Here is a 10161-nt window from a genome sequence, read left to right on the forward strand (position 1 = left end):
ACAGGCTCTCAGGCAACATGTGTGCCATGAAATGAAAAATAACAGAGTCCAGCCTCCAAAGAGCTTATAAGAGGCTCTGGTTGCAAAACCTGTCACCTGGTCATTGGTGTGCATCCTGGGCAGGGGTCCCCACCCTCTCACATTCCCATGGGATCACTCTGAAGCTGGGAGTGTGCTCAGAAAGGACCAATCTTTCCACAAGCAGAACCTTTCTTTGACTAGACCCTCACACGTAACAAGGAGTTAACATGAGGATTAAATAAAATAGAAAAAGGAAAAAAAAAAAAAAAACAGGAACCCAAAGAGGGAATTTGAGAGACATTCCTGGTTCTTTCCCACCTCACCTTCCAGAAGCAAGTGTTCCCCCAGCTGTATCATGGTTATTTCCAAGTGTTTGTTCATTGCCCTTTCCAATCTAGGACATCAACCTGGTCAGCCCATGGAGACCCTGCACTAGCTTGCCTCCCTGTCCTGGGGCTCATCTCTGTGGAACATCCAGAATGTTCTTTGCAAAGGAATATCTGACCATCATGCCCTCCCCTACCCAGATATCCTCCCAATGCCTACTAGATTACATCTCATCTTCTTGACAAACCCCTGTATCCCATGAACCTCTCCATCCTCCTCGGTCACCCCCATCCCTCTCCGGCTTCCCAGCAGCAGCAGTAACTCATGCGGTATCCCCTCCCCACCCACTTTTTGTACCCCCAGGCCTTCCATCATTTTCTCCCTGCTGATTGAAATGCCTTGCCCAGCCCCTCTTCTCTGGACTTATTCCTACTTATCTCCGAAGGATTTCCCCTAGTGCCAACTCGTCCAGGCTCTCCCCTTAGCTAGGCTCTGGGTCTTTCTGCTCAGCGTGGCCTCTAGTGGCCCACACATCTGTCGCTCATCAGCCATGTGACAGCCTGGAAATGTCACTTCTCTGAGCTTCAGTTTCCTTATCTAAGATATATAAGTGTAATCATGGTAAGTGCTTTTGATAGTGAGGGAATAATCCATGTACAGTGCTTAGCAGAGAGCCTGGCACTCACTAAGTAGAAGGAGCTCATTACTACTCCCAGTGTTGTTGGTGGTGGTGGTCATTTCTTTCTGTAACTGCCCTTCAGGGTTTCACAGAAATCCTAAAGGGCAGCACGTGTACTGGATTCATCTTTGAATCCCCATCAGGTAGCACAGTTCTCACTACACGGTTGCTTTCAATAAATATTTAACAAAGGAAGATGCAATGAGAGTGAGGAGTGAGTTATATTCTTTTCCCAGCACTTTCAACCAAAGTTCCTCGAATCCTTAATACAGATTAAAATCAGTTTCGTTCGGCAATGAGAATCACCGATAAGCGATGTTGTTCAATATTGATAGGTCCAACCTAAAATCTTAAGGAATTAAGGAGAAAGAATCAGAATAGAGATAATTGCTAAGCTCTGTTTTTCTTTAACAATGTCTTTCCGTAAACATTTATTTTAAAAATAATGAGGCAGTGGAAGAACTTCTGAACGGAAAAAGCTCTGCTACGCCAGAAATGCCAAAAGATTTCTAAATTCTAGACTTTCTCTCAAGAAATGTCTTAATCACTGTAAAACGAGCTTTTGGAAAACGGCTTTGTTCATTCAGACTCATTCCTTGATGCTAAGAATGACTTCAGGTTCTTGTCTGACCTTTTGTTTCAAGTTCCCTATAGAGAAAATGTATCAAAGCATCTGCAAGCCAACCTGGGTACTAACTAGAGGTGCAAACCTAGGGAGCCAGCACAGGTGGGCCATGCCCTGCCAGGTAGAGGGCAAGTGGCCTCCAAGAGAAAGGCAGCACAGGGCTTAGTTCTTTCATAAAAGATTTTTCACTCTGCAGAATTCACTCCGTCATGCGATTAAGTAGGGCATCCCAGCATCTAAACTATAGCTTAATTTCTGCATACTTGATTTCTGTAGAAAATTTCCAATTCAACCCCATCAATATTTAATAAGCAGTTACCAACAGCATCATAAGATCCGTATTCTCCCTCGCTTTTGAAACAACTTTTCTCTCTCATCATGTAGTAACATGGTCTAAATATTCTTCACCTTTGCACCGTTTTTTTTTCCTCCTCTACAGTGAAACTCTGTAAGAGAATTGATGATGTTCTCTGTCTCAGAGTTTTGTCCCTCCATTCTTCATCCTGTCAGGCTAGGTTTTCTTTCTTCCAGTGGAAATGTTCTCACCAGAGTCCCTAATAAATTCAACTTTATCAACTTTGACACAGTAAATGCAGCACTTTTTAAGAAAACATTTCCTCTGTGTGGCTTTCCAGACCTCACACCCTCCTGGCTTTCCTCTCTTATGCACCCCTCTCCCAAATCCCCTTTCATTCTCCAAGGACACTCACTCATCTAACATCAGCCCGACATGCTGACAACGTCCGCACTGGTGAATCCCTGCCCAACATTTCTCCTGTGCAGGGTCAGACACACAACCCCTTAATGAGTTCTCCATATTTGGATAATAGCTATGTCAGCCCTCGTTGTCTCCAACATTGAACTGTTGTTTTCCCAAACATCTCACGTGTGCTCCTGCCTCTAGGTCCCCTGTAGCAGTAACACCTTTCTCCAGCTGACGTGTCCTCGGGGTCTCCTCTCTCCCTCCAGACCCTCCCACATTTAACCCCTCCCACATTTAATCCCCTCTGTTGCCAGCCTCCCTTGTTCAAGTCTCTTTCTGCACTCCCTGGATGACTTGCAGATAAATATGCCACAAAATAACACCTTTCGATGACTTTTTAATATTACTAGAATAAAATCCAGTTTGGATCTTTTGTGTCTTTTAGACAACTAAATGTCAAATTTACTGACATAATGTTGTTTTTAGTATTCCCTGATTGTCTTTTTTTAATGTCTGTTGGATCTCTAGTGGTGCCCCTTTTTCATTTCTATCACTGTTTCTCTCCTCTCTCTCTCTTTCTCTCTCTCTCCCCTTTCCCCTTCCCTCCTAGCTAGAGATTTATCACTGTAATTCATCTTTTCAAAGAACTGGTTCCAGACTGCTCTCACTGCAGGTGGTAGATTACGGTAGCTCCTTTTCTCCACTCTCCAAGGCCAGCCCAGGCCCCAAGCACTTGCAAGACCTTTGCTCTGTTCTCTCTCCAGATTCCTTGCTGTTCTCCTTGCCCATCACACATTTTCCCAGCTCTGCCCATGTGCCTGTGTGGTTCCATGAAAATCACTGTGTAATGCCTGAGGACAAAATAAGTATGCAACCAGTAAAATGCTACTAAATATTGTCAATGAAAACAATGTTCCCTGCCATACCAGTAAACAAAGGGTGTTGCAGCCATCAAGCCATCACATTATAGCTACTCCAACAGTGAGCCCTGCGGGAACTCAGGATGGAAACAGGATGCCCACCATCAAGCCATCAGCCACGGCACCCACCCCCCAATGGTGTACCCTGAGGAGACTCAGGTTGGGAAAACAGGATACCGGCTCCAGATAGCCAAGGTGCATATCAAAGGAATGATTTCAGTGAGCCCAGACTCTTGCATCTTCCTGTACATAGAAAATCAAGTACCTGGTCTTTGTTGCAAAAACTCCTATATATCCTGTCTCCTCCCTTACCTCTTGGGAGCAGTGTCTCAGAGGTGAGAGGCTGCATCCCAGGCATAGGTCCTCACTTTTGCATAATACTCAACTTTTAGGCTGTGCATTTTTTTAGTTGACAATATCAAGGGTGATGGGGCTTTTGGAACCGGAAATCTCTTTTTCATGCATTCCTGATGCACCCTCAAGGCTCATATCCAATGTCAACTCGTCCATGTGACCTTCCCAGAGTCAAGCCATCAATGGTGGTCTTTCTTGGAATGGGTACAACTCCTGATTATGTGTCTCAGGACAGCACTTTCATCACTCTGCTTCTCTGCCTCATGTCCCAGTGGGCTCGGCCATTTGCATAGGTGTCGGTTAACTTGCTCTGTGCACAGCCCTGAAGAGGTGCACGCAAAAACAAAGAAAGGAAAGAAAGGTCAGAGCTGTTGGGTTACTGGGCATCTGTGGAGTCACTGGGATCTATGTGAGCCTGAGCACGGTCATCGTACTCTTTGTGCCTCAGTCCCCTCATCTGTGAAACAAAGTCACACGCACCCACCTGGCAAGGTGGTTTTGAGGTTGCTGCTGAAGGTGGGAGAGCCCTGATGCAGGTCTGCCACGGAGTCATCAGCTTTTCACACTGGACCGCAGCACATTGGTCTCCCTGGGCTGTGGCTGTCCTTCCATCCATGCTCTCTTTTCCATTTAGTCTCCAAGGTCAGAGTCCTGAGTTTGCATCACAATCTGGTGTCCCTCATTCTGAAACAATGTTTTTCAGGAAAATTAAGAATATGATGACTTCTCTGCAGCCTGCAATGCCGCCCTCCCCTCATCTCCCGAAAACTCGTGCTTTCTGTAAGGCCCATGTCCACGGCTCTGCTTACAGCCCACTTGTGCCCCTCCCTCCATCCCTCTGACCCCATGGACAGATCCTTCCTCCTCTGCAACCAGGTGACCTCAAGGAATGGGGGTTGGAAGTTTTGGTAAAGAGTACCCTCTCTGAGGTTGACAGCAACCTCACAGGAACTCGGCAAACAGGAACTGGGGCTGGAGAGCAAGCGGAGAGGGACTGGACCCTCACTCCCAGGAGGCTCCAGGGCTTCCATTTGCCCAGAGTTCATGATACTTCAGTCAAGTTACCAACACTGGCGACACTTAATTCCTTCCTTGGCCCTTATTGCTTGCTTGGCTCCTATAGAAAGCCTACTGATTTTCCTGATTTTCCAGCTCAGATGCTACAGAGACAAGTGGCAGGGGCAAGAGGGAGGGAAAGACTAATGGGCTTCCTTTCTGCCATCCATACATGGACTGAGCCCTCGAGGCTACTGACCAGCTCAGGCATCAGTGAACAAGTCCACCTACTGGGTCAGTGTGTGCCCTCTGTGATCTGCTTGGTTTCTGGTGCAGAACAAGACCCCCTTGATTCAGGTGAAGTCTAGGCAGCCTCATAATTGACCTAACAGGACACAGAAGTCCTCCTGCCATTCTTCTCCTTATCAGCTGCTCCTGGTTGGAAAGGGAGGAGCCAGACTGCAACACCTTGGCTCTCCTCCAGCTGAAGATAAGGAGGACAGGAGCTGGACGCGTTGGACGGTGGGTCAGGGATGGAAACACCACACCGATGCCACAGAGAACACCTGTTTTCACCTTCAGCCTCTGTGATGATTAAGTCAGGGAATAATTCATCAGGACCTTATCCACGTCTTCACTCCACACCTATTTATTGACCCCCTACTACATGCCCATCCAGGTCACCAGTGCCAAAGATACTTCAGAAAACAAGAGACAAGAATCCCTGCCCTCCCAAAGGTCACATTCTAGTAGGTGAGACAGACCTTAAATGAGGTTAAAATATGAAATGTACAGAGGAGAGGAGCCAGGGCAGATGCGAGGAAGAAACCCATGAAGGAAGGGGAATTTAGGAAGGGTGTGAGTGCTGGGCAGGGGTGGGGAGTGGTAGGAGGGTGGGCGGAGAAGGCAGCTCTGAAAGGTGGAGGCAGCGGGAGAACCTGAGCAGAGGGCACCCCGGGCAGGGACCAGGCAGAGCCCGAGCAGAAGTGAGGGGACCTCCAGAGAAGATGAAGGACGTGAACTGTGGGCACGGGGAGCCGATTCTGCAGGGACTGCGGGTCCTCCTGGCATGGCTCTCACTCCAAGGACAGCGATTCTTGTCTTCCCAACCCAGGAGTGACCCGGTCAGAGTCATTTTGTCACGGGATCAATGATGCACATGCACAGAAAACTTCCAGCGTATTTAAACAGAGCCAAGGAAAGCACTGTGACCTGGGAAATCTTAACTCTGTTCCCGGTAAACTACAGCTGAGTCCACATGCAGATTCTAGGTGCCCACCTCCAAAGCTCCTTGCCGTGCAAATATCTCTTCAAAGAAATCTCCCCTCTTCTAGGGAGACTTCCACGAACCCAGAGGCGAGTTAGTCCTCCTTTGCAGAGGAGGCAAAGGCCCCTTTTAACACTTGCACTGAGTCTCCATCTCGTCCCCTCATCTCCAGCCTAGAGGGTGGGAGTCTTATTCATAAACACAGCAGCAGCATTCACACCTATCCAGTCAAAGGGCAGAACCTACAGCCTTTCTCTTGTCGCTCTTGGGAGACCACGTGGTGTTCAGTGGGACCACATCTGTTTTATTTTCAAGTGACAGGAAAAATTGGGTGACTGTCCAGCTGTACAGAATGAGAGGAAGAGATCAAAGAGCACTCAGAAGGGGCATTTCAGAAAGGCTGAAGGAACTACACCCTCCCACTCCCATCATATCCCCTCCTGTGGGCTGACCGACCTTGGAGGACAAAGAAATCCCCGAGGGACAGGGATTCGGGGAAAGGGGCACACCAGGTGTTTTCTAAGAGCCATGTTTCCAGCTAATTCAGTAGTAACAATAAAATTCATTTTTTGAGACTCAGATCATCTATATGATGCTAAAATTGTGAAAGGATATTCCAAGAATAGTGTGCTACATGGTTCTAATAATCGTGGTATAACTGTTCTATATTAAAACTTAGTTGTTGGTTTTTGTAGGAAAAAAGGACTGTAATTGCAACAGATGAATGAAACATGTTCATTAAATATTAGGCAATGGAAATGTTGACACAGTTGTTACAGAAGAGCAGCTTCCTCAGAGAGCAGTGAGAAACCCTGGATCTAGAGACAGAAAAGCAATTGTTTTCCACAGAGACAGAAATCTTGGAAAGTTAAAGTCAGATAAAAAGGTCATAACAGAAAGTACTAAAAAGGATGCAAAATCTTAGTGGCAAAAACATGCAATATTTTAACAAAGATGTATAACAAACAATATTCATCTTCCTATGAAATTCATAGGCCATAATAACGAGAGAGAATGAGAGGAAGAAATGACGATTCAAAGATTCTGAACTATAGTGAACGTGAATTCAGTACAGGACATGTCTCTGGATCCACTGATGGAGCAGTTGAAGAGCCTTTTCACTTGGATCCAAAAAACCCAGAGACCAGATTGTCCCTCGTGCAGGATTAAGAAACCAAGATGCCAGGTGACACCAGACCTACCTGGGATAGGATGGCCTTCTCTGGCTGCAGATCAGTCTCATGATTCAGTGTGGTCTTTCCGGGAGCACCACCCTCTTTCCATCCTAAGCCCAAGTCCTGACTCTTTCTCTCAATCAGAACAAAGACTGTATCTCTCAGACCTGACACTTCATGACAGGTGTGGTCCCCCCTTAGACGTAGCAACGTGACACCTTTCCTTACCTTCCGAGATTTCCTTTCTTTAATGTCCTGCTACTTTATTTCCATTTTTTTTCTCGCTGTGTTTGAGAACTATCTTTTCCTTCTTACCTCTTGTCCAACACCTGTGCGCAGGATGGGTCCGATGGGTCCGAGGACACGTCCAAGGCAGGCAGCCTTCCATCCCTGGTGTGTGGCTGCCCCACAGGTTCCTGAACCACTGGGTCCTTTGTTCTCACATGTGTAGGATGGTGTCAGCCTCCCCCTGCATGGGCTGCTATGGGGACTAAGTGACCTCACACACGCACAAAAGGGAAGTGTGTGAGCATTCGCCACTAGGATGAAAATGATTGTGAACACACAGGCCACTGGGTTAGAAGGAGACTGTGAGCTCTAGTTCTCTCCCGAGGATCAGAGCTTGCACATGAGGATGGGTACACCAAGGAGAGGACAAGGCAAGACAAGGCATGAGGATAAGTGTGAGGCTGGGGATTCCTGGGTTGGCTGGGCAGGTGGGTTAGATTCTCCTTGGTCTTCTCCAGATGATGATTAAAAACACCACACATAGATATCACATTACAGCTGTGATCCAACAACTGAAGGAGAGATCGCAGCTGTCCTGGAGGGTTACAGACTCACTCGCCGGGAACATAGAGCCAAGTGTGAGAACAGAGTCAGGTTGATTCGGGGGAGGACATGGGCAGGGAGTATTGTTGGCACAGAGAGCTGAGGGTGAATTGGGGTTTCTCAGGAAAACAGGGCAAGAAAGGCCAGGAAGCACTGTAGGCGTGAAAAGGCTCAGGGGTGAGAGACTAGAGCAGGACACTCCTGGTCCAACCCTGGCCCTGCTGCTGAATGTATGCCTGGTGATGGTGTAGAAAGTTCCAGAGCCCCAGGCGCTGCTGCTGGGCCGAACCTAAGTGACAAATCCAGCCATTCAGTGGCTGAGGACCTGTCTGTAGGAGAATTTCTGGATAAAGGACCAGCCAGGCACCCACACACTGTCTCCACCAGAGAAAAGCAGGTTCGGCCCCTGGCTGCAGCATCGCACTGCAGCTTAAACAGAGAAGGGCGGCAGGTGGTGGGCCTGGGGTCTTGGAGCAGGGGCAGGACCATGGTGCTGGGATTCTGAGGGTCAGAGTCCTGGTTATCCAAGGAGCACAGTGGAGCTTGTGCCGTTAATGGGCCTTTGTTCCACCATCATCCTGGGCCATTCATCCCTCAGCCACGAGGAAAGGAGGGAAGTCCCGCCTCCTTGTGGGTAAGTCCTCACTACCTGCCTCAAAAAGCTTTCCTTTCTAAAATCCTCTTACATAAGCCTCCACGTTGGCTCAGGTGCCCCAGACTTTCACAGGAAGGTCAGATAACAAGGGCACTCAACAGACGGCCTCCGACTTTGCTGGCCCACTGGAACTTCAGTTGTCAAAGAAGATGTTTCAGGGCCACTAGAATCTGACAATATCCTTTCTCCTCACTGGGGAAGCCTTTCTCTGCCTAAGGCCCAGCAGGAACCTTGTTCATGAGAGCCCCTTGCTCCTTTGTGAGGTCATTCTTACACACCAGCCTGTGCACTGGGTTCGTCCACCAAGACAGGCCCCAGATCGCTCCTCAGAGGGTCTCTGTCTCTCTCCCTCTATCTCTGTCTCTGTCTTGGTGTCTGTCTGTCTTTGTCTTTGTCACTATCTCTGTCTCTCCTCCCAGGAAAGGACTCTCTAGCAGATTTTTTAGAATCTCTTCTTAAGCAAAGGCCAAGGATCCCTTCTCCAGCCTCTAGAAGAAATGCGCTCTGGACACGGCAGTCACAGCTCTGGGGGGTGTCCTGGATTGAGAGCCCATTGGGAAGGGTTAGCCGTGGACCATGCAGGGCATGGAGGAAAGTGCTTGATGGAAAATACAGATGTGAATCTTCACGACACCACTTACAGGGTCAAGGAACTCGGCAAATCCCTAACCTGGGAGCCTGAGTTTCCTCATTCAGAGAATGGGTGTGCCAGTGGTTCCCAGGACATTTGTGGGGAAAAGGGAATGGTGAGAACACTACTGTGAGGATCTACATGTAGTAGGTTCTCTACAGTATTGGAAGAACCCCCAAACCAAACTAACCCTGCTTAGGATCTCAGCATGGAAGGAGGAGCCCTCTCAGGTCAGGGGCAGGTTGTATGCCGGGATGCCAAGGGCACAATATATCTGGTGCTGGGGTCCCAGGCTGGGAGCTCAGGGAAGCAAAACAAGGGTGAGATGCGGTCTGCGTAGCAGGCAGAGGTACAGCCCACCTCGGAGTAAAAGGGGGTGGAAACGACGTCCTAACAGGGATGTAGAAGAGAAGCAACACCCAGCAGGAGCTCGGCACAGGCCTAGGGCCAGGCAACCACCGGATGACTGGGAGGGGGAGGGGCTCTGACCTCACAGTCACAGCAGCCATCCTCCGGAGGACATGCTACAGGGGGGTCTGCCCCGCGGTCTTGCTGCTCTGGGCCCAGTGCATTTGGGTACAGATCTTCACCCACCAGAGTGTTGGAAGCTGCCTGGTGCCAATGGCAGCAGATGGGAAGAAAGAAACACTACTGATCATTAAGTCACCTTGTCCTGCTTTATTTTCACGTCCTAGCTGTTTATCAATGTCCGGGTAACCATCACGAGAAAACATAGGTTGAATTTTCCTCCTGAGGGTAACTAGCCCACCATTTGGTTGCTTCCAGTGTCAGTGCTGGTGTGAGCAATGCAGCTGTATCTCATACCTGGCCCTTAATGACCACGCTGGGTCCACATGCCTGCTCAGCCCTGATTTACAGCAATCTGTGTGTGCCCGTGACCCCTGTTCACTAGGGTTGACGTTGTCCTTGACTGTAGCCTGGCTTTCTTTGGGCTGACTTTTGGTTTGCTTGCTTAG

General features: G+C 48.5%; 1 long non-coding RNA gene across 1 annotated transcript; it reads right to left on the reverse strand.

Annotated features, from left to right (window-relative positions):
* Positions 1-3671: 3671 nt before the first annotated feature.
* Positions 3672-7524, reverse strand: LOC141279452 (uncharacterized). The gene is made up of 3 exons (XR_012333704.1): positions 7383-7524; positions 4114-4313; positions 3672-3951 (listed from the first exon to the last, which is right to left on the reverse strand). It is a non-coding gene; the product is annotated as an uncharacterized lncRNA (long non-coding RNA).
* Between the last annotated feature and the right edge of the window lie 2637 nt (positions 7525-10161).

Source organism: Tursiops truncatus, chromosome 9, assembly GCF_011762595.2.
Source record: "Tursiops truncatus isolate mTurTru1 chromosome 9, mTurTru1.mat.Y, whole genome shotgun sequence".
NCBI classification, from domain to species: domain Eukaryota; kingdom Metazoa; phylum Chordata; class Mammalia; order Artiodactyla; family Delphinidae; genus Tursiops; species Tursiops truncatus.